Genomic DNA, 22,599 nt, shown 5'->3' on the forward strand with positions numbered 1-22,599 from the left:
TTTAATGTCTTTCAATATTAAAAACTTTCACTGGCTACAGACCCCCATGCAATTATCATCCTTTCATTTTTCAAGGCCACGACTCTTCAAAGGATTGTCAATTCTTGTCTCTTCCTTATTGCCCTTTTCCAATTCTCTATAATCTGGCTTCTGCTCTGCCCTCAACACTCCACTGAAATTGCTCTGGTCAGGAATACGAAAAACCTTTTTGTTGTTCATGCAATGGACCTCATTATTTCTTACTCACTCGAGCTCTGACAGTAGCTGATACTGCTGATAGCTGCATCTTGCTTTACTTCCATGGTCTCTCAGTGGGTTATGCTCTGTCTTTTCCTCTGCCTACCACTTATATGTTGTCATTCCTTAGGATTTCCCAAAAGCTACTCTGGTTGACTCCAAAGTTGAAGTAAAGGGATCTTTAAAAGATACAAACCTGATCATGTCAATCCCTCACTTAAAATTCTTCAGCAGCCTCCTACCACTCTTAGGTTGGAGTACAAAGCCATAAAGACTCCTATGACCTGCTTCCTGACCTCTCAAGCCACTCTCTTGTTTGCTTCTGAGGCTTCATCCACACTGTCCTATACTTTTAGGTGCTTAAATGTGCCATATTTGGTACAGTACTCATCGCATTCCTCCCCCCAGACAATATCTACTTTTCCTTCAAGTCTCGGCTTAAATCAAGGAAGATTTTGACATCGCAGATCAAGTGAGGTCCCTAATTTACAACTTCTTTTAGGTAGCACTTTTTATCATTGTAATTATTTGTAGAGTCATCCATTTTTTAAAAAATTTTTATTCATTTATTTGTGAGGAAGATTCGCCCTGAGCTAAGAACTGCTGCCATTCCTACTTTTTTTGCTTGAGGAAGATTAGCCCTGAACTAATATCTGTGCCAATCTTCCTCTACTTTTTTATGTGGGATGCCTCCACAGCATAGCTAATGAGTGGAGTAGGTCCGCACCCGAGATCCAAACCTGTGAACCTGGGCCGGAGAAGCAGAGCGCGCGGAACTTTAACCTCTCGGCCACGGGGCCAGCCCCTCAGAGTCATCCGTTTTTATTCATACCTCACATTGTGTGATGTTAATCTCCATGAAGGCAGGAAACTGTTCTGTCTTATTTACCATTCTGTATTCGATGCCCAGTGTGTGGCTCACGGTAGGTACTCAATAAATATTTGCTAAATAAGTAAATGAAAGTGTTCTGGTGCTTGCTCTTCTATTTTGTAATTTTTAATTTTGAACCAACTTTATAGTATAGTTGTAAAAGTAGTATTGAGTTCCCATATACCATTCACCCTCCTTGTCCTACTGTTAACATTTCACATAACCACGGTACAATGATCAAAACCAGGAATTTAATACTGGCATAATACTATTTATTCAAATTCCACCAGTTTGTCCACTAATATTCTTTCTGTGATCCAGGATCCCACATTACGTTTGTTATTTTCCTTAGTCTCCTCCAATCTGTTCCTCAGGCTTTCTGGCTTTCATGAGCTTTCAAGAGTAGTGCTGTGTTACTTTATAGAATTTTGTCCCTCAGTTTGGGTTTGTCTGATGTTTTCTCATGACTGGAATAAATTTAAGCATTTTTGGTAAGAATACCACAGAAGTGATCTTGTGTCTTTCTTAGTGCATCAGATTAATGGGCTTAAGATGTCAATATGTCTTACTAATGGTAACATTAACCTTTATCACTTGGTTAAGGTGGTGTCTACCAGGTTTCTCCACTATAAAGTTATTATCTTTTCCTTTGTAGTTAATAAATATTTTGGGAGAGATAATTTAAGACTATACGAATATTCTGATTTTTCTCAAACTCACTAATTTTAGCATCTATCAATGTATCTTGCCTGCAGCAATTATTAACAAATGGTTATTTTTATATTTCCCGCTTTCCTACTAATTTATTAATTGGAACTTTTCTATAAGGAACAACTGCTCCTTATCTCTTATTCATTTATTTATTAGCTTATTTAATTTCTATCTGTATGGACTCATGGATATTTATTTTATTCTAGGAGTTAAAATCCAATACTATCATTATTTTATTGCACAAATTGTTCCAGCTTTGGCCATTAGGAGGCTGCTCCTGTGTTATTTGGACTAAACTCTATCCTATTTTGAGCACTTCCTCACTGCTTGACAACATAAGATGCTCTAGGCTCCAGTATTTTTCCTACCCAGCCCTGCCTGGAATCAACCACTTCTCCAAGGAACCCTGGTTCTGTTTATTGGAGAAGTGTTTAGAAATAAAGATCTGGGCACTAGGTATGCTTATTGCTATTGGGGTATCATTGCTTCTAGGTCCTCTCAGCAGACGGAGCTGGGAAATATATATATATGTATGCATATTAACCACATTTATACAGTCACGCACTGCATAACAATGTTTCAGTCAGCGATGGACTGCACATACGACAGTGGTCCTAAAAGGTTAGTACCTTGTAGTCTAGGTGTGTAGTAGGATACACCATCCAGGTTTGTGTAAGTACAATCTATGATGTTTACACAATGGCAAAATAGCCTAATGACGTTTCACAGAATGTATTGCTGTTGTTAAGTGATGCATGACTGTACGTACTTCTACTGTGTCTATGTATTAAATACCATGAGTTCACACTGACATCTTCGATTCCAATCTGATATCACATGGCTCATTTTAATCTTCCCCCTTTCCTTACTGGCAACTTCTTTCTTCAACAGTGAAAAACTGTTGGCTCTCACTATCTACAATATATTCCCTTACTTGTTCAGTTTTGGTGTATACATAAAGTAGGTTCAGCATTGCTAACTCATAACCCTGTGAGAAACACATTTACTAACTTGTTTACAGAATTTATGTAGAGTTCTCTTTGTCTTTAGCCTTTCAAGCATCCAGTCAAGACAGTGTTTCCTAAAGTTATTTAGGATAGTTCTTTTCTTCGCCACTTCCTTCAGTCTGGTTACGTTATTCATTTGTAATACAGTTAGGTCCATTTGTTAGTATTTGTATTCATTCTCTTCTATTTTTATTCTATTTACTCTCAGATGGCTTCACCCATTGCCATGGCTTCACTGATCATCTTTTCTGAGCTACCTAACCAGACACATACCTTATGGAACAACCCCATGTAGATGTCTCTCAGATTTCTCAAGCCTAACATGTCCAAAACTCATTCTCTCCTAGCCTCTTGCCATGAATTTGCCATAGAGTAAAGTATATTAGAACACTGACTCTATAGCCAAACTGACTGGGTTTGATTCTCAGCTCTACAACTTACTAACCACCTGAGTTTGGTTGAGCAAGTTACTCAACTTCTTGGTGCTTCAATTTCCTCATGTGTAAAAGTAGGAATAACAGTACCTACCTCATAGGTTTGTTGTGAGGATTATGGGAGACAATATTTGTAAATATTTAGAATGTATTAGCACATAGTTAGCAGTATTTATATATGTTACATATAATTCTTACTCTATTATATTCCATATCTCACTACCAACCCTGAAACCTGAATGCCCTCCCCGACCTCTTTCTTTCCCTTAGTTTCTCTACCCAATCAAATGTCGAAACCTGGTAAATTTACCCCCTTAACTATCTAGTAAATGATCCATCTTCACTTTCACTACTTGGTTCACGTCACTATCATCTCTCACTTTGATTAGTGCCATACCCATCTAATGGGTCCTTGACTTTAGTCCAACATTTTCTTCACACTGCAGCCAGAATGATCATTCTCCACACCCCTTGTCTACTGTGGACACTTTCATTTTATTTTCTGACAAATATTAAAACAAAAATTTTAGTAAATATAGAAAAGCATTAAGAAAGTCACCTATAATGTCATTATCCAGAGATAACTAGTTACTTTTGTGGGGGATATATCCTTTTGGGCTTTTCTATGGAAACACACACACACACACTAATATGGCGTATGTTGTTGTTATATAAGTAATTTTCGTTCTTTTTTTTTTTGAGGAAGATTAGCCCAGAGCTAACATCTGCCGCCAATCTTCCTCTTTTTGCTGAGGAAGACTGGCCCTGAGCTAACATTTGTGCCCATTTTCCTCTACTTTATATGTGAGGCGCCTGCCACAGCATGGCTTGATAAGTGGTGGGTAGGTCTTTGTCCGTGATCTGAACTGGAGAACCCTGGGCTGCTGAAGCAGAGCTTGTGAACTTATCCACTGTGCCATGGGGCTGGCCCCTAAGTTTCTTTTTTCCAACTTGTATTTTTATTGACAATACTGGGTATATCACTTCATGATAGAAAAGAAAAATATAAATATGCATTGAAAGAAATAGATTCATAGTATATTCCATTGCATGCAATACCCCAAGTTTATTTAACAAGTTCATTATTAATAGACATTTAGAATGCTTTCTTATTTTCTTTCTTTCTTTTTGCTGTTACAGACAACAGCAAACATTGTACCGTTTTGGCATAATTTTATCTGACTATTTCCTTAGGATAAATTCCTAGAAGCAGAACTGCTGGGTCAAAGGGAAGGTAAAATCTGTTCAGGGAGGTTGTATCAATTTACATATACATCAACAACATATGAGAACGATCATCAGCCAACGTTAGGCATTATTCTTTTTAAATTTAATACAGAGAAGGTATTTATTTGCTGCTTTAATATGCAATTCTTAGATAACATGAGACAGAACTTTTTATATTTTCAGCTTTTATATTTTTTCTTTTATAAATTACCCTTTCATATCATTTGTCCATTTTTCTACTGTACTTTTTCTTATTGATCTGTAAGAGTCTTTTATTATAGTGTGCAGTAAAGGATTGACTGAACACGTTTAGATGGTCCAAACTCTGCACATTCCTTGGAAAGATGTGACCCTAGCCTGGCTACTGGGAGATAACCTATATGCCCTTGGAATATCCTGCCTGCTAAGAGTGTCTCTGTTCACCTGAGGCCTTGTGCCAGGTCAGACAGTTTATGCTAACAATGGGATTTATGGTGGGAACCTTAGAGCATGGTATCAACTTGCCTATGGAGGGGCTGGAGACTGAAGGTCAGCAACTCAGGTGGTCAGTCACGCCTACATGACCAACTTCCAATAAGTTGGTCACCAAATCATTGTGACCAAGGCTTGGACACCAAGCCTAGGATGAGCCTGGCTAAGGCTTGGAAGAGCTTCCCTGGTTGGAAATACTGCATACATATTGTCACACATCGTGGCTGGGAGAATTAAGCACTACCTGCACAACTCCATTGAGAGAAGACAACTGGAAGCTGGTACCTGGTCTCTCCTCGATCCTGCCCTATGTGCTTTTTTTCCGTTGCTGATTTTAATCTGTATCTTTCACTGTTAATACTCATGTTACTGTGAATTTAACAGTTTTGCTGAGTTCTCTAAGTCCTTCTAGCAAATCTGTGAACCCGAGAGTGGTCTTGGGGACTTCTGAACACAGATAGTAACCAGCAACTTCTTTGTCATAACATAAACACACAAATATAGTCTCCATTTCATCATCTGTCTTTTATTTTTGCTTCGTTTAAAAAAGAGTTAATTAGGGGCCGGCCCTGCGGCTGAGTGGTTAAGTTCACTGGCTCCTCTTTGGCGGCCCAGGGTTCTCCAGTTCAGATCCTGGGCATGGACCTAGCACTGCTCATCAAGCCATGCTGTGGTGGCATCCCACATAGAAGTAGAATGACTTACAACTAGGATATACAACTATGTGCTGGGGCTTTGAGGAGAGGAAAAAAAAAAAAAGGAAGATTGGCAACAGATGTTAGCTCAGAACCAATCTTTCCCCCAAAAAAAGTTAGTTAAAAAATTTTCTGCATTATAATATATGGGTTTTTCTCCCCCCCTCTAAGTGCGTCTAAGGGTTTGTTTTGTTTTGTTTTTTTCCTTCACAAGTTATGCATCTTAAGTTTTCAATACAAGTGCTACATAAAAACATGAGTACACAAAACACGAGAATATACGGAGAAAAATGTGAGTGACTTCAACTTTTTCATTTCTCACACTTTTAAATAAGTAAAAAAATAGACCATTTTGTCAAGGGACATATTTAAGAGGGATCTGCTCGGCCACATATTAAAACATATTTTAAATTAAAACAAAAATGTATCAGTGTAGAAACTGTCAGAGCAGAAGAAACATTCTACAAACAGATTCGAGTATATACTTGCCTGCAGAATATAATGAATGTGTCATTTCAATTCAGTGGGAAAATAACTCCACATATGATGGCAAGACAACTGGAGAAAAGTCATAGTCCTATCTAACACGATACCACAAAGTTAACACCAGATAAAATATAGGTAAAAAATGTAAAAAAGAAGATATTTTAAAAATTCTTTAAAAGTATTAGAAGAAAATAAAGGTTAATTTTTTTTAGATTGGCACCTGAGCTAACAACCGTTGCCAATCTTTTTTTTTCCTGCTTTTCCCCCCCTAAATTCCTCCAGTACATAGTTGTATGTTTTAGTTGTGGGTCCTTCTAGTGGTGGCATGTAGGATGCCGCCTCAGCGTGGCCTGATGGGCAGTGCCATGTCTGCGCCCAGGATCCGCACCAGCGAAACCCTGGGCCGGCGAAGCGAAGCGCGCGAACTTAACCACTCGGCCACCGCGGGGCCCCTAAAGATTAATGTTTTAATAAACTTGACATGGGGAAAAACTTTCCAAACAATGATACCCACTCATGCCTACACAAAAATAATTTGCAAAAGATATTAGAGGAAAAAACGTTAATAATCTTGGGATACGGAGGCTTTCCTATCCCAGAAGAGACACAGGGTCTTCGAGAAGGCTGAGGGCGCCGCTGGGGGTCTCCAGGGCGAGCGCAGGGCAGCCTCCGCCACCCGGACACCCTCGGCCGCCGCCCGCCCTGCCCCCTCGCCTGCCGCCCGGCCGCGGCGCGCCGCACTCACCAGCCTCCGCAGACGAAGGGCGCCCCGGCCGGCTCCGCCCCCTGACGCCACCGCCGCCCGTCTGGACCGAAGCAAGAGAGGGTGATGAGGGCCCTGATGCCTGAGCCAATGACACCCGGTAACTGGGCCCTTGGGGTTGGACCAGCCGCCAGCGCCAGGCGAGCTGTGACGAAAGCCTTCCGGTAATGGCGACCGTGCGGCCCCAGCTTCGGATGCCCGATACGCATGCGCCAGGAGCGCCGTGGGGCAACCGTTTCCCGCAAGCCGAGCTGCGAACTCCCACCAGCGCCCCTAGGTCCCCTTCTGACCAGGGCCTCGCGAACCTGGGAGACCCTGGCCCCGCCCCTAGCCCTCACAGAATTTCTCGAAAGGAGAGGGTTGAGGAGGCCCAGCTGAGGACCCTCCCATAGGCCCTGCCAATCAGAAACGTTGGACTGCCAGGCTCCCGTCCCTGAGGCGACGTCACAAGCCGTCATTCCCTTCAGTCCCGGAATACGCCCTCCAAGCTACCCACCCCAAATTTTATATTGGTGAAACTAAAAATATAATAATAATGAGTGAATACAAATGTTTTCCTTTTGGGTAATACAGATCTACTGCTGAGAAGAATGGAATTCTTTTAATGGGAATAGTATTTTGCTTAATTGGGATTCAAATTTAGTCTTCTCCATCACCAAAATCAATTGCAAAAGTTCATCTTTTATTTATTTATTTTTATTGCCGTAACATTGGATTATAACATTATATAAATTCAGGTGTACATCATTATATTTCGATTTCTGTGTAGATTACATCATGTTCACCACCCAAAGACTAATTACAATCCATCACCACACACGTGCCCAATCACCCTGTTCACTCTCTTCCCTCCCCACTTCCCGTCTGGTAACCAGCAATCCAATCTCTGCCTCTCTGTACATGTTTGCTGCTGTTTTTATCTTCTACTTATGCGTGAGATCATACACGTGTGACGGTCTCCCTCTGACTTATTTCACTTAGCATAATACCCTCAAGCTCCATCCATGTTGTCACAAATGGCTGGATTTCATCATTTCATATGGTTGGGTAACATTCCATTGTGTATATATACCACATCTTCTTTACCGTTTGTCCCTTGATGGGCACCTGGTTTGCTTCCAAGTCTTGGCTATTGTGAATAAAGCTGCAAGGAATATAGGGGTGCATATATCTTTACGCATTCGTGGTTTCGTGTTTTTTGGATAAATATCCAGCAGTGGAATAGCTGGATCGTATGGTAGTTCTATTCTTAATTTTCTGAGGAGTCTCCATACTGTTTTCCATAGTGGTTGCACCAGTTTGCACTCCCACCAGCAGTGTATGAGAGTTCCCTTCTCTCCACATCCTCTCCAACCCTTGTTTCCTGTCTTGTTAATTATAGCCATTCTGACATGCTAAAAGACAAATATCAAGAGAAGACTATAAATAGAATTCTATAAATACTTTCCAAGCAATGAATATGCTCAATTTAAATTATAGACTTGTAGAAATCAGCATTTGCAAGTACCTATTTGAAAAGTTTTGATTTGCATTGCCCTGGTAGTTAATGATGTTGAGCATCTTTTCATGTGCCCGTTGGCCATCTGTATATCTTCTTTGGAGAAATTTCTGTTCAGATCTTTTGCCCATTATTTAATTGGGTTGTTAGTCTTCTTGTTGTTGAGATGTATGAGTTTTTTGTTTATTTTGGATATTAACCCCTTATCAGATATATGGTTTGCAAATATCTTCTCCCAACTGTTAGGTTGTCTTTTCCTTTTGTTGATGATTACCTTGGCTGTGCAGAAGATTTTTAGTTTGACGTAGTCCCATCTGCTTATTTTTTCTATTGTTTCCCTTGCCAGGTCAGACATGATGCTTGAAAATATGCTGCTAACACTGATGTTTAAGAGTGTGCTGCCTATGTTTTCTTCTAGAAGTTTCATGGCTTCAGATCTTACATTCAAGTCTTTAATCCATTTTGAGTTGATTTTTGTGCATGGTGTAAGATAATGATCTACTTTCCTTCTTTTGCATGTGACTGTCCAGTTCTCCCAACACCATTTACTGAAGAGACTTTCCTTTCTCCATCGTATGTTCTTGGCTCCCTTGTCGAAAATTAGTTGTCTATATATGTGTAGGTTTATTTCTGGGCTCTCAATTCTGTTTCATTGAGCTGTATGTCTGTTTTTGTGCCAGTACCATGCTGTTTTGGTTACTCTAACTTGTAGTATATTTTGAAATCAGGGAGTGATACCTCCAACTTTGTTCTTTTTCTCAGGATTCACAAAGGTTTATCTTTTAATGCTAGTTCATAATAGGATTTTGTATATGTCATCTTTGAAAACTTTTCAAATAGGTACTTGCAAATGCTGATATCTACAAGTCTATGATTTAAATTGAGCATATTCATTGCTTGGAAAGTATTTATAGAATTCTATTTATAGTCTTCTCTTGATATTTGCCTTTTAGCATGTCATTAAGTGGCAGATTAATCACTTCTAAATTAAGGGTAGGTGGAAGCTCCTCAGTTGCACTAAGTGGATTTTGAAATACAGCAATGTCCTTTGCACTTGTGTAGAGGTCTGAAAATGCTTACTGGAACAGTAGTTTGAGCTTGGAAAATATATCCACTGCTAATTCTGTGTCAAGATATGGATCTCACTTCTTGTTTTAACTTTTGAGAGCACTGAAAGTGTATAAAGCAGCTTGACATTACTTCTGATTCAAACAATGTCGGTTGTCATCAAAATGACTTTACTGCAGTATGAGTTACATGTTATAAGATCTGTTTTGCCTTCTAATTTTACATTGAACTCATTGTCGACGAAAATAATCCATAACCAATCTATAAATGAAAATTTGAGTGAGTTTATTCTGAGCTTAAATCTGAGGATGATAACCCGGGAGAGTCTTTCCACAAAGGAACAGAGCACTCCAAAGAAGTGGGGGTATACAGGTTATATACCCTCAAAGAGGATGTTTCACATATGATTGAAATGTCCCTTTTACAATAGTCACGAGGCTGCTCTGTCAACACAGCGATTGATGGAAACGGCAGATAGGTCTGCTGTCTCAGTGAATGCCGCTGGGTGGCAGGTGTGTTGCCTCGGGCTGGGCAGTCACAGATGAGCACTGCAATCAGTTCCCAGCCTAAAGAAAGATGCTTAATCTTTAAGGAGATGCCAACGTTGGGAGGGAGAGAGAAGTTGCACCTTTATCTCAAGTGCCTTTTGCTCTTGCCATAGGGAATCTTTAAAGCAGATATACAATGCATGCTCAACGGCCTCGGTCAGGCCCTTTTGGAAAGACAAGGTCAGGCCGAATTAGGTTTACACAAAATGGCTTCCTCATATACTCAATATATGCTATTACTTGCCATTTTTATTTGTTATCATTAAGAAGCATTATCAAGTTTTCAGCAAAAGCTAATATCCAAGGCCATTCAGTGTTTGATAAGTGGTTGAGGGCAGTTCTTCTTGTTTAGAAAAATTTCAGTTTCAGCCTTGGGGTCAAATCTTAATAAACTTTACTGCTTTCAAGTCATCTAATTGCTGTGTAGTAGGGAAAGTCAGGCTATTTAATTTCTATTTTTGACAAAAATTCATGAAACTAACAATGGTTAAGTCCATGAGAGCCAATAAAGTTCACCATTGGCGCTACTGGTTCAATAACCCATGGTAGATTCAAATATTTTCCACAAAGGATCTGCTTAGCAAATTCCACTTGAGGTTGTACTGTTGGGGTTTCCTCAACTTTGAAAATATTCTCTCCTGAAGTTCCTCTACGCAGGCTACTCATAAAACCTAATTCTTCAGTCACTTCAAAATTGGCATTGACTGCTGAATAAACGAAGAACAACTGAATGGTATTTGTAACATGTGTTGACTCAATAAGAGTCAACCAAACTTTCTTTGGTTATATCCTTATTTTCATTTTTTATTTTTGTGAAGAAATTCTGGTGTGATGAGATATTCCGCTTTGAATTTTCTAATTTTTCTGACTGTTGCTTTCTGAGGCAGTTATCATGGTAATGTCTGGCCTGTATTCAGCTTGCTTGTAGGATCCAAAGTGAGTAAATGGTCTGGCAGGTTCCTTGTAGGTTACAATGAACACACATGTAGTTCTAGGAGACAAAAGTCTAGGTACAGTGCGATTCAGCTGGGTCCTCTCTTTAGAGTCTTGCAAGGCCAAAATTAAGATGTCAGCAGGGCTATGCTCCATTCTGAAGGCTCGGGGGATGAATCCAATTTCAGTCTCATTCAGGTTGCTGGCTGAATTCAGTCCCATGTAGTTGTAGGACTGAGGTCCCCCTTTCCTAGCTGCTGATCACCAGGAGCCAGTCTTTGCTACTAGAAGCTGCCCACATTCCTTCTCCTGCTTTCCTTGTAGCTCCCCTCAAGCAATGGCAGGCTGAGTCCATTTCATGCTTTGAATCTCTTCAACTGCCTCTTCTTCTGCATTTCACTGAGGCAGTCCTGGTGTTTTGAAAACACCAAGGCAACTCATAGTTTCTAAAGGACAATAGGGCAGAGACTCAGCTTTTTGATCTAGAAGTCTCATGCCAAAGTAGGAACCAAAGAATGGACTCCAGGTTACTTGCAGCAGTGAGTACCTACAAAATTAATGAATGTGCCCACAGGGTGGGAGTAAGGAGCTTTGAAATGAAGAGTTAAAACTTTATGTTATTTTTCATTCTAAAATCCTGAGGTCTCTTGTTTTATTCCTATTAAGGTGCAAGTTCTTTAGAGGCAGGGGCTGGTCCTTGTTATTAATGTCTGATACAGAGCCAGGAATAGTGTAGTCTTCCTCAGTAGGTGATTATAGAAGGAATGAATCAAAAAAGATGCAGTTACGAAGGTCTAGGATATAGTGTCCAAATATCTTAAAAGCAAAAAACAAAAACAAGAACCAATAACTCAATAATAAATATTTACAATTCGGCGTCATTAATTGGCACAAGGAAACTGTGAGCGTGGGTATCTGAAAAGATGAGATGCCATCCTATAGAATATTATTCTTCAATAAAAAAGAATAGAGCACTGTTACATGCTAGTACCATGAACCTTGAAAATGTTATGCCAAGTGAAAGAAGCCAGTCACAAAAGGCAATATGTTGTGTGCTTCCATTCTATGAAACGTCCAGAGTAGGCAAATCCAGAGAGACAGATTTGTGGTAACCAGGCTCTGGTGGGAGAGGGAAATGAGGAGTGACTGCTTATCGGTACAAGATTTCTTTTTGGGGTGATGAAAGTGTTGTAAAATGTATTGTGGTGATTATTAAATGAATATATAAAAACCATTGATTTGTACACTTTAAATGGGCAAATTGTATATGAATTATATCTCAGTAAAGCTATTTCTATTTTCAAAAAGAAAACAATTAGTGAGTTTGCTAATATGGGAGCACAGGAAATCGCAGAATATGGGACAGTGGAATCACATTAAATAAAGTGGCAGCCAGAAAGCTTTGAGGAACACATTTTGAGAGTTCTTTCTTCAAGAGGACAAGCCAGGGGCTCAGCTGTCCCAGGTGAAAGAAAAGGTCTTTTGGACTTGATTTTCATAGAAGGAAGTTTGAGACAGATTTGAGAATTTCTAAGATTTCCATGGTTTTCAAGTTCACACCCAGCAGTCAAGAATGTCTGGAATCTTCCAGTCCCCGTCTTTGAGGCTGTTCCAGCAGGTCAGGGTAGATGTGAGATGGCTGCTGTGAGGGTTCAAACATCTGAAGGATGGTTAAACAAAGTAATCTCTCAAGTTTATAGGCACGAGAAGTCAATGAATTAATAAAATCACATGGAAGAACCTTAAAATTAAACTGTGTCATGGGGCCCAACCATGTAACTGTCTTTAAAATAGTCATTTTGCTAAGAGACTGATGAGTTTCCAAAGTTACTCCGTATGAACCCTAAGGCGAGGTACAGAGGTGACCCAAGACCCTCATTTCCACACATCCAAAATGAGTCTCCCCTCCATATCATTCAGACTAGTAGGTCCTCTAGTAAGAAATAGGAACAGTGAATGCTTAAAGTTACTTGAGTGGGGGCCAGCCCAGTGGCCCAGTGGTTACATTTGGGTGCTCTGCTTAGGCGGCCCAGGGTTTTGCCAGTTCCGATCCTGGGTGCAGACATGGCACCGCTCACTAGGTCGTGCTGAGGCAGTGTCCCACGTAGCACAACCAGAGGCACTCACAACTACAACATACAACTATGTACTAGGGGGGCTTTTGGGAGAAGAACAAGAAAAAAAGAAGATTGGCAACAGTTGTTAGCTCAGCTGCCAATCTTTAAAAAGAAAAGTTACTTGAGTGGGTGAAATCACATGGAAGTTAAAATATAATACACTTTGGCTTTTATCAAGAAGTGTCATGTCAATTTTGCAGGGAGCCTTTAGAAAATCAATTTAGAAAAAGGGCGCAAGATATTTAGAAATAGGCACTTGGCATACCCCAGATTAGCTCAGTCCAGCAAAAGCATAATGTGAACCACATATATAATTTAAAGTTTCCTACTAGCCACATTAAAAAAGTAAGCAGCAGGTGGAATTTATTTTGATAATATAGTTTATTTAACCCAAAATGTCAAAAAAATATTGTCATTATAACATATAATCAACATAAAAATTATTGATCAAATATTATACTTTTTAAATGTACTAAGCCTTTGAAATCAGTGTACATTTTGTATTTACAGCATATTTCAATTCGGATTAGTTACATTTCAAGTGTTCAGTAGCCACGTATGATTTGTTGTTGCTGTGTTCTAACCACAGATGATCTAGATGGAGAAATTGAAACTGTGTGTTTCCCAGGAATCATTCTGTCAGAGCTCCTTGTTTTCTAAGCTCTCTAGTCACACTGAACTACTCCAGGGCCTCTGAAAGACTCGGGGTCCTGTCTTGCCTCCATGCTTTCCTGCCTTTTCTTCCTTCCACTTGGAGCCTTCATCTTACCTACTTGTGTGATCCTTTTAATGTACTGTTGAATTCAGTTTGCTAGTATTTTGTGGAGAATTTTTGCATCTGTATTCATTAGGGATACTGCCTTGTAGTTTTCTTTTCTTATAGTGTCTTTTTCTGGCTTTGGTATCATGGTGATGCTGGTCTCATAAAATGAGTTTGGGAGTGTTCCCTTCTCTTCAGATTTTGGGAAGAGTTTGAAAGGGACTGACATCAATTCTTTAATGTCTAGTATAATTCATCAGTGAAATCATTGCTCCTGGACTTTTCTGTGTTGGGGAGGTTTTTGATTACTGATTCAATTTCCTTACTTGTTATTGGTCTCTTCAGATTTTCTTTTTCTTTAAGATTTATTCTTGGTAGCTTGTATGTGTCTAGAAATTTATCCATTTCTTCTAGGGTGTCCAGTTATTTGACATAGAGTTGTTCATAGTAGCCTCTTACGATCCTTTGTATTTTTGTTGTATCAGTTGTAATGTCTCCTATTTCATTCCTGATTTTACTTGTCTTCTCTTTTTTCTTTGTCTAGCTATAATTTTGTCAATTTTGTTTATCTTTTAAAAAAAACTCTTACTTTCATGATCATTTCTATTGTTTTCTAGGTCTCTATTATATTTATTTCTGTTCCGATCTTTGCTATTTTATTCCTTCTGCTAAATCTGGGCTTAGTTCTTCTTTTGGGAGTTCCTTGAGGTATAAAGTTAGGTTGTTTATTTGACATATTTTTCCTTAATGTATGTGTTTTGTTTTGTTTTGTTTTGTTTGCTATAAGCTTCCTCTTAGAACTGCTTTTGGTGCATCCTGTAAGTTTTGGTGTCTTGTGCTTCCATTTTCATTGCTTTAAGGTATTTTTTGATTTCTCTCTTGATTTCTTCTTTGAACTATTGGTTGTTCAAGAATGTCCTTAATATCCCCATATTTGTGAATTTTCTAAGTTTCCTCCTGTGATTGATTTCCAGTTTCAGGCCATTGTGGTGGAAAAAGATACTTGGTGTGATTTCAGTCTTCTTACATTTGCTAAGGTTTGTTTTGTGACCTAACATAATGATCTACCCTGGAGAATGTTCCTTGTGCACTTAAGAAGTATGTGTATTCTGTTGCATGGGATGTTCTGTATGTGACTGTTAGGTATATTTGGTCAAAAGTATAGTTCAAGTCCAATGTTTCCTTACTGATTTTCTGTCCAGTTTTTAAAGTGGGGTATTAAAGACCCCTACATGTATTATTTTGTTGTCTCTATTTACCTTGAGATTTGTTAGTATTTACTTAATATATTAGGTGCTTAAATGTTGGATGCATATATATATTTATAATTGTTATATCTTCTTGCTAAATTGACTGGTGTCATTATACAATGACCTTCTTTGTCTCTTGTTACAGTTTTGATTTAATGTTATTTTGTCTGATGTAATTATAGCTATCCTTGCTCTTTTTGATTTTCATTTGCATGGAATATCTTTTTCCACCCCTTCACTTTAAGCTTATGAGTTTCCTTAAAGCTGAAGTGAGCCTCTTGTAGGCAGCATATAGTTAGATCTTGTTTTTCATCCATTCAGTCACTCTATATCTTTTGATCAGAAAATTTAATCTGTTTACATTTCAAGTAACTATTGATAGTAAAGACTTACTATTGCCATGTTAATTGTTTTAGGCTATTCTGTAATTTCATTTTGCCTTTTTTACTCTCTTGCTGTCTTCCTTTGTGATTTTTTTAAAAAATTATTTTATTGGGATCATAATGGTTTAGAACTGTGAAAATTCAGATGTACATTATTATGTATCAATTTCTGTATAGACTGCATTGTGCTCACCACCAATAGTCTAATTTTTATCTGTCACCATGAATATGTGAACCCTTTACCTCTTTCACCCATCCCCAAACCCCTTTGCCTCTGGTAACCACTAATCTATTCTCTTTGTCCATGTGTTTATTTTTCTTCCACGTATGAGTGAAATCATGTGGTGTTTATCTTCCTCTGTCTGGCTTATTTAGCTTAACATAATACCCTCAAGGTGCATCCAGGTTGTTGCAAATGGAAAGATTTTGTCTTTATGGCTGTGTAATATTCCATTGTGTGTATATACCACATCTTCTTTATCCATTCTTTGGTTGATGGGCAGTTGGGTTGCTTCTATGTCTTTGCTATTATGAATAATTCTGCAATGAACATAGAGGGGCATAAGTCTCTTTGAATTGTTTATTTCAAGTGCTTTGGATAAATACCCAGTAGTGGGATAGCTGGATCATATGGTATTTCTATTTTTAATGTTTTGAGAAATCTCCACACTGTTTTACATAGTGGCTGCACCAGTTTGCATTCCCACCATCAGTGAATGAGGGTTCCCTTTTCTCTACATCCTCTCCAACATTTATTTTTTGTCTTGGTAATTTTAGCCATTCTAACATGTATAAGGTGATATCTCATTATGGTTTTGATTTGCATTTTCTTAATGCTTAGTGATGTTGAACATCTTTTCATGTGCCTGTTGCCCATCTGTATATCTTCTTTGGAAAAATGTCTGTTCATATCCTCTGCCCATTTTTTTTGATGAGGTTGGTTTTTTTCTTGTTGAGTTGTATGAGTTCTTTATATGTTTTGGAAATTAACCTCTTGTCAGATATATGATTTGCACATTTTTTCTCCAAGTTGGTGGGTTGTCTTTTCGTTTTGTTCATGATTTCCTTTGCTGTGCAGAAGCTCTTTAGTCTGATATAGTCCCATTTGTTAATTTTTTCTTTTGTTTCCCTTGCCTGAGTAGACATGCTCTTCAAAAATATGCTGCTAAAACCAATGCCAAACAGCCTTAATTTCTTTTAGGAGTCGTATGGTTTCAAGTTTTACCTTCAAGTCTTTAATACATTTTGAGTTAATTTTTGTGTATGGTGCAAGATAATGGTCTACTTTCATTCTTTTGCTAGTGGTTGTCCAGTTTTCTCAACACCATTTATTGAAGAGACTTTCCTTTCTCCATTGTATGTTCTTGTCTCCTTTGTCAAAGATTAGCTGTCCATAGATGTGTGGTTTTATTTCTGGGCTTTCAATTCTATTCTGTTAATCTGTGTGTCTGTTTTTGTGCCTGTACCATGATGTTTTGATTATTACAGCTTTGTAGTATATTTTGAAGTCAGGGATTGTGATGCCCTCAGCTTTGTTCTTTTTTCTCAGGAATGCTTTTGCTATTTGGGGTCTTTTGTTGTTCCATATAAATTTTTGGATTCTTTGCTCTAGTTCTGTGAAGAATGTCGTTAGGATTCTGATTGAGATTGCATTGATTCTGTAGATTGCTTTAGGAAATATGGACATTTTAACTTTGTTTATTCTTCCAATCAATGTGCATGGAATACCTTTCCATTTCCTTATGTCATCTTCAATTTCTTTCAATAATATCTTATAGTTTTCAGTGTATAGGTCTTTCACCTCCTGGGTTAAATTTATTCCTAGATATTTTATTCATTTTGTTGTGATTGTAAATGGGATTGTATAGTTGAGTTCTCTTTCTGCTAGTTTGTTATTAGAGTATAGAAATGCCACTGATTTTTGGAAGTTGATTTTGTTACCTGCAACTTTGCTGTAGTTATTGATTTTTTTCTAATAGTTTTATGATGCATTCTTTAGGGTTTTCTATATACAGAATCATGTCATCTGCAAATAGCAGGAGTTTCACTTCCTTGCCCATTTCAATACTTTTTATTTCTTTTTCTTGCCTGATTGCTCTGGCCAAAACCTCCCGTACTACATTGAATAAGAGTAGTGAGACAAGACCCTTGCCTTGTTCGTGTTATCAGACGGATGGCTTTCAAAACTGAGTAGGATGTTGGCTGTGGATTTGTCATATATGGCCTTTATTATGTTGATGGAATTTCCTTCTATACCCATTTTATTGACAGATTTTTTAAATCAAAAATGGATGTTGGATCTTGTCATATGCTTTCTCTGCATCTATTGAGATGATCATGTGATTTTTATTCCTCATTTTGTTAATATGGTGTACCACATTGATTGATTTGTTGAACCATCCATGAGTCCCTGTTATAAATTTCACTTGATCTTGGTGTATGATTTTTAAATGTATTGCTGTTTTTAGTTTGCCAATATTTTGTTGAGAAGTTCTTGCATCTATGTTTATCAGTGATATTGGCCTGTAATTTTACTTCTTTATGTTGTCCTTGTCTGGTTTTGGGACCAGGGTGATGTCATCCTTATAGAATGAGTTAGGAAGTGTTTCATCTTCCTCGGTTTTTTGGAATGTTTGAGAAGTATAGGTATTAAATCTTCTTTGAATGGTTGGTAGAATTCTCTGGAGAAACCATCTGGTCATGCACTTTTATTTTTTGGGAGGTTTTTGATTACTGTTTCAATCTCTTTACTCGTGATTGATCTATTCAGATTATCTATTTCTTCTTGATTCAGTTTTGTGAGGTTGTATGATTCTAAGAATTTATCCATTTCTTCTAGGTTATTCAATTTGTTGGCATATAGTTTTTCTTAGTATTCTCTTATAATCCTTTGTATTTCTGTGGTATCTGTTGTAATTTCTTCTCTTTCATTGCTAATTTTATTTGAGCCCTCTCTTTTTCTTGATGAGTCTGGCTAAGGGCTTGTCAATTTTGTTTATCTTCTCAAAGAACCAGCTCTTAGTTTCATTGATCCTTTCTGCTTATTTTTGGTTTCTATTTCATTTATTTCTGCTCTAAGTTTTATTATTTTCCTTCTCCTGTTGACTTTGGCCTTTTGTTCTTCTTTGTCTAATTCTGTTTGGTGAAGCTTAAGATTACTTATTTGAGATTCTCTTGTTTGTTGAGGTTGGCCTATATTGCTGTGAATTTCCCTCTTATTACCACTTTTGCTGCATCCCATGAGAGTTGGCATGATGTATTTTCATTTTCACTTGTCTCCAGATATTTTTTGATTTCTGCTTTGATTTCTTCACTGATCCAATGGTTGTTCAGTAGCATGTTGTTTAGTATCCACATATTTGTGACTTTTCTAGTTTTTTTCTTGTAGTTGATTTCCAGTTTCATAGCATTATGATTGGAAAAGATTCTTGATATGATTTCAATGTTCTTAAATTTATTGAGGCTTGCCTTGTTTCCCAATGTATGGTCTATCTTTGAGAATGTTCCATGTGCACTTGAGAACAATGTGTATTCTGCTGTTTTTGGATGGAATGTTCTATATATATCTATTCAGTCCATCTGGTCTTGTTTTTCATTTAATTCCACTATTTTGTTGTTGAATTTTTGTCTGGATGGTCTATCCATTGATGTAAGTAGGGTGTTGAGGTCTCCTACTATTATTGTGTCCTGTTAATTTCTCCATTTAGGTCTGTTAATAGTTGCTTTATGGAGTGATGTCAGCAACATGGAAGAGTGAGCTGTTCCTTTGTCTCTCCCCCTTTTGAACTACAACTAAATGTACACTCACTGACCAAGGGAGGAAGCCCACACAACACAACAGGACACCTGAGAGACATTTTCAGCTATACATCGGAGGTGAATGAACTGGCCACTTGGGAAGTGGCAGAGATATGTGAGTATGCCCTGCCCTCCCCTGGTAGCCCTGTTCATGCACACGAATGCTTTCCAGCCTGGTGCAAGTGCCTGGAAAGAGGGAACATGTACCAGCGTGACTGTAGGAAGAGGCAGTGATAACCCTTAGCCCATACTTGTGATCATTCTCCTGGCAGGGAGGGAGAGCCCACTGTGCCCCTGTACCACCAAGGAGTGGCCCTAGCTTGGTCGAGTGAGGAAGCCTCACCAACTGAGCACAGCAACCCATTGGACTGTAAACGGACTGCAGCTGATCAATGCACTGGGGCAAGCATACCCCAGACCTATGCAAGCACTCATAGTGCTGCTGAGCCCTGAAAGAGGGAATGTGTCCCAGGCAGCTGTGGGAAAATGTAGCGGAAACTTTGAGCCCACTCAGGTTCACTTTCCTGGCATGGAGGGAGAGCCCACTGTGCCCCTGTGCAGCCAAGGAGCAGCCCTAGCTTGGGTCCCAGTGAGGAAGCCCTGCCCACCAAGCACAGTGGTCCCCCAGACCTCAAGCAGAGACTGCAGCAGATCTACACCCTGGGGCAAACACAGCCCTGGCCCACATGCATGAGTGCTCATAGTGCTTCTGAGCCCCCAAAGAGGAAATGTGCCCTGGGAAGCTGTGGGAAGAGGCAACAGCAGCTTTTAGTTCACTGGATATCACTTCCCTGGCAGGGAGCGGAAGCTCATATTGCCCCTGAGGCACAAAAGACTGGCTCTAGCTTGGTCCAGAAAGGAAGCCCCACCTGCCAAGGACAGTCCACACAAGCACCTGAATACACCCTAGGCTGAGGCAAGAACTCATAATAGCCCCAGAGCTTCCAGCAGAGGGGGTGTGGCCAGAAACTCTGCTCCTTCTTCCCCCTAGTTTTTACAGGTGGAATCTGCATCCTAAGAATACCACAAATGCTCTGACAAAACGTTAGCTCATCAAACAGCATGAGAAACTGCAACAACAATTCAGACCAGAAAGAAAATGACAATTCTCCAGAAACCAACCCTGAAGACACCGAAATTTACAACCTAAATGACAGAGAATTCAAAATAGTCATCATAAGGAAACTCACCATGGAAAGACAATTCAAGGAGCTCTGCAATAAAATGAATCTCTTCACCAAAGAGATTGAAACTATAAAAGAAAACCAAGCAGAAAGTCTGGATATGAAAACACAATTAATGACATGACAAATCTAAAATCATTAAGAAATAGAACTGATCTTATGGAGGAAAGAATTAGTCTTCTAGAGGATAAAAGTATAGAATTTCTACAGGTGGAGGAGGAGACAGAACTAAGATTTTTAAAAAATGAAAGAATTCTTTGAGAAATATCTGACTCAATTAGGAAAAGCAACATAGATATTCCAGTTATTCCAGAAGGAGAAGAGCGGGAGAAAAGAGCAGAGAGCTTGTTCAAAGAAATAATTGCTGAGAACTTCCCAAATCTGGGAATGGTTCAGGATTTACAAATAAATGAAGCTAATAGAGCACCCAACTTCATCAATGCTAAAAGACCTTCTCCAAGGCATATAATAGTAAAAATGGCAAAAGTTAATGATAAAGAAAAAATATTAGGAGCAGCAAAGCAGAAGAAAATAACCTACAAAGGAACCCTATCAGGCTTTCAGCAGGTTTCTCAGCAGAAACCCTACAGGCTAGGAGAGAATAGAATGATATATTCAAAATACTGAAAGACAAAAACTTTTAGGTAAGAATACTCTATCTAGCAAAAATTTCCTTCAGATACAATGGAGAAATAGAAGCTTTCCCAGATAAACAAAAGGTGAGGGAGTTCGTTGCCACTAAAACCTCTCCTAAAAGAAATAAGTAAAGATACCCTCACACTGGCAACAAAAAGGCAAAAGTCTAGGCAGCTCTGAGCAAGGAGGTAAATAGACAGACATGATCAGAGACCTGCAGCTCTCTACTAGAATAGGGAGTCAAAGACTCAATTACAACATAAAAGAGAAAGGGAAAGAAAGCATAAAATGTAATGATAAACACTTCAACTTATCCACAAACTCTTAACATTAAAAACAGGACAATTTGTAACAGCAATTACTCAGACAGGGAGAGGAAAGGGAAGGAAGCTGTTTACGTTAATGGAGATAAGAGGCTGTGAGAAAATGGACTATCTCATCTCCAATATCTTTCATACAATCCTCACGGTAATCACTAAACAAAAAATCAGAACAGAGCCACAATTCAGCAAAAGAAAACTGAGAAATCTCCCTCAGAAAACTACAAAATTGAAATGGCAGTCAGAAATACAAAGGAAGAGAAACAATGGAAACATAGAACATGAGAAAAAAAGAGATAAAAAGGCTGTATTAAGCCCTCCTATATCAATAATCACTCTAAATGTAAATGGATTGAATTCTCCAATCAAAAGTCACAGAGTAGCTGGATGGATTAAAAAACAAGTCCCAACAATATGCTGCCTTCAGGAAACACACCTAAACTCCAAAGGCAAACATAGTCTTAGATTGAAGAGAAAGGAGACAATAGTCCCAGCTAATGGCCAATAAGAGAAAGCAGGTGTTGGCAAACTTTTAACAGACAAAGCAGACTTCAAGTTAAAAAAGACAATGAGAGACAAAGATGGGCAGTATATAATGATAAAAGGGACATTCCATCAAGAGAACACAACACTTATTAATATATATGCAAAGAAATAACACAGGGGCACCAAAGTACAAAAGCAATTATTAACAGACCTAAAGGGAGAAATTAACAGCAACACAATAATAGTAAGGGACCTCCACACCCCAATCAGATCAGAAGACAGGTCATCCAGACAAAATTCAACAAGGAAATAGTAGATTTAAATGAAACACTTGATTAGATGGATTTAATAGATATATATAGAACATTCCATCTGAAAACAGCAGAATATACATTCTTCTCAAGTGCACATGGATCATTCTCAAAGATAGACCATATGGTGGGAAACAAGGCAAGCCTCAATAAATTTAAGAAGATTGAAATCATCCCAACCATCTTTTCTGACCACAATCCTATGAAGCTAGAAATCAACCACAAGAACAAAACTGGGAAAGTCAGAAATATGTGGAGACTAAACAACATGCTATTGAACAACCATTGGATCATTGAAGATATCAAAGGGGAAATTAAAAAATACCTGGAGACAAATGAAAATGAAAATATAACATACCAACTCTTATGGGATGCAGCAAAAGTGGTAATAAGAGGGAAATTCAT

General features: G+C 38.5%; 1 protein-coding gene across 7 annotated transcripts in view; it reads right to left on the bottom strand.

Moving 5' to 3' along the window:
- Positions 1 to 7,311, bottom strand: part of ZNF713 (zinc finger protein 713) — a 73,288-nt gene extending 65,977 nt beyond the window's left edge. For 2 of the 7 annotated variants that reach the window (XM_023655557.2, XM_023655558.2), the window contains exon 1: positions 6,885 to 7,311. The gene's annotated coding sequence lies outside the window, so the exon portion shown is untranslated. The remainder of the gene's footprint in view (positions 1 to 6,884) is intronic. The other 5 variants (XM_023655563.2, XM_023655561.2, XM_070231818.1 and 2 more) reach the window with 5 other exon arrangements.
- Between the last annotated feature and the right edge of the window lie 15,288 nt (positions 7,312 to 22,599).

This window comes from Equus caballus, chromosome 13, assembly GCF_041296265.1.
Source record: "Equus caballus isolate H_3958 breed thoroughbred chromosome 13, TB-T2T, whole genome shotgun sequence".
In the NCBI taxonomy this organism is placed as follows: domain Eukaryota; kingdom Metazoa; phylum Chordata; class Mammalia; order Perissodactyla; family Equidae; genus Equus; species Equus caballus.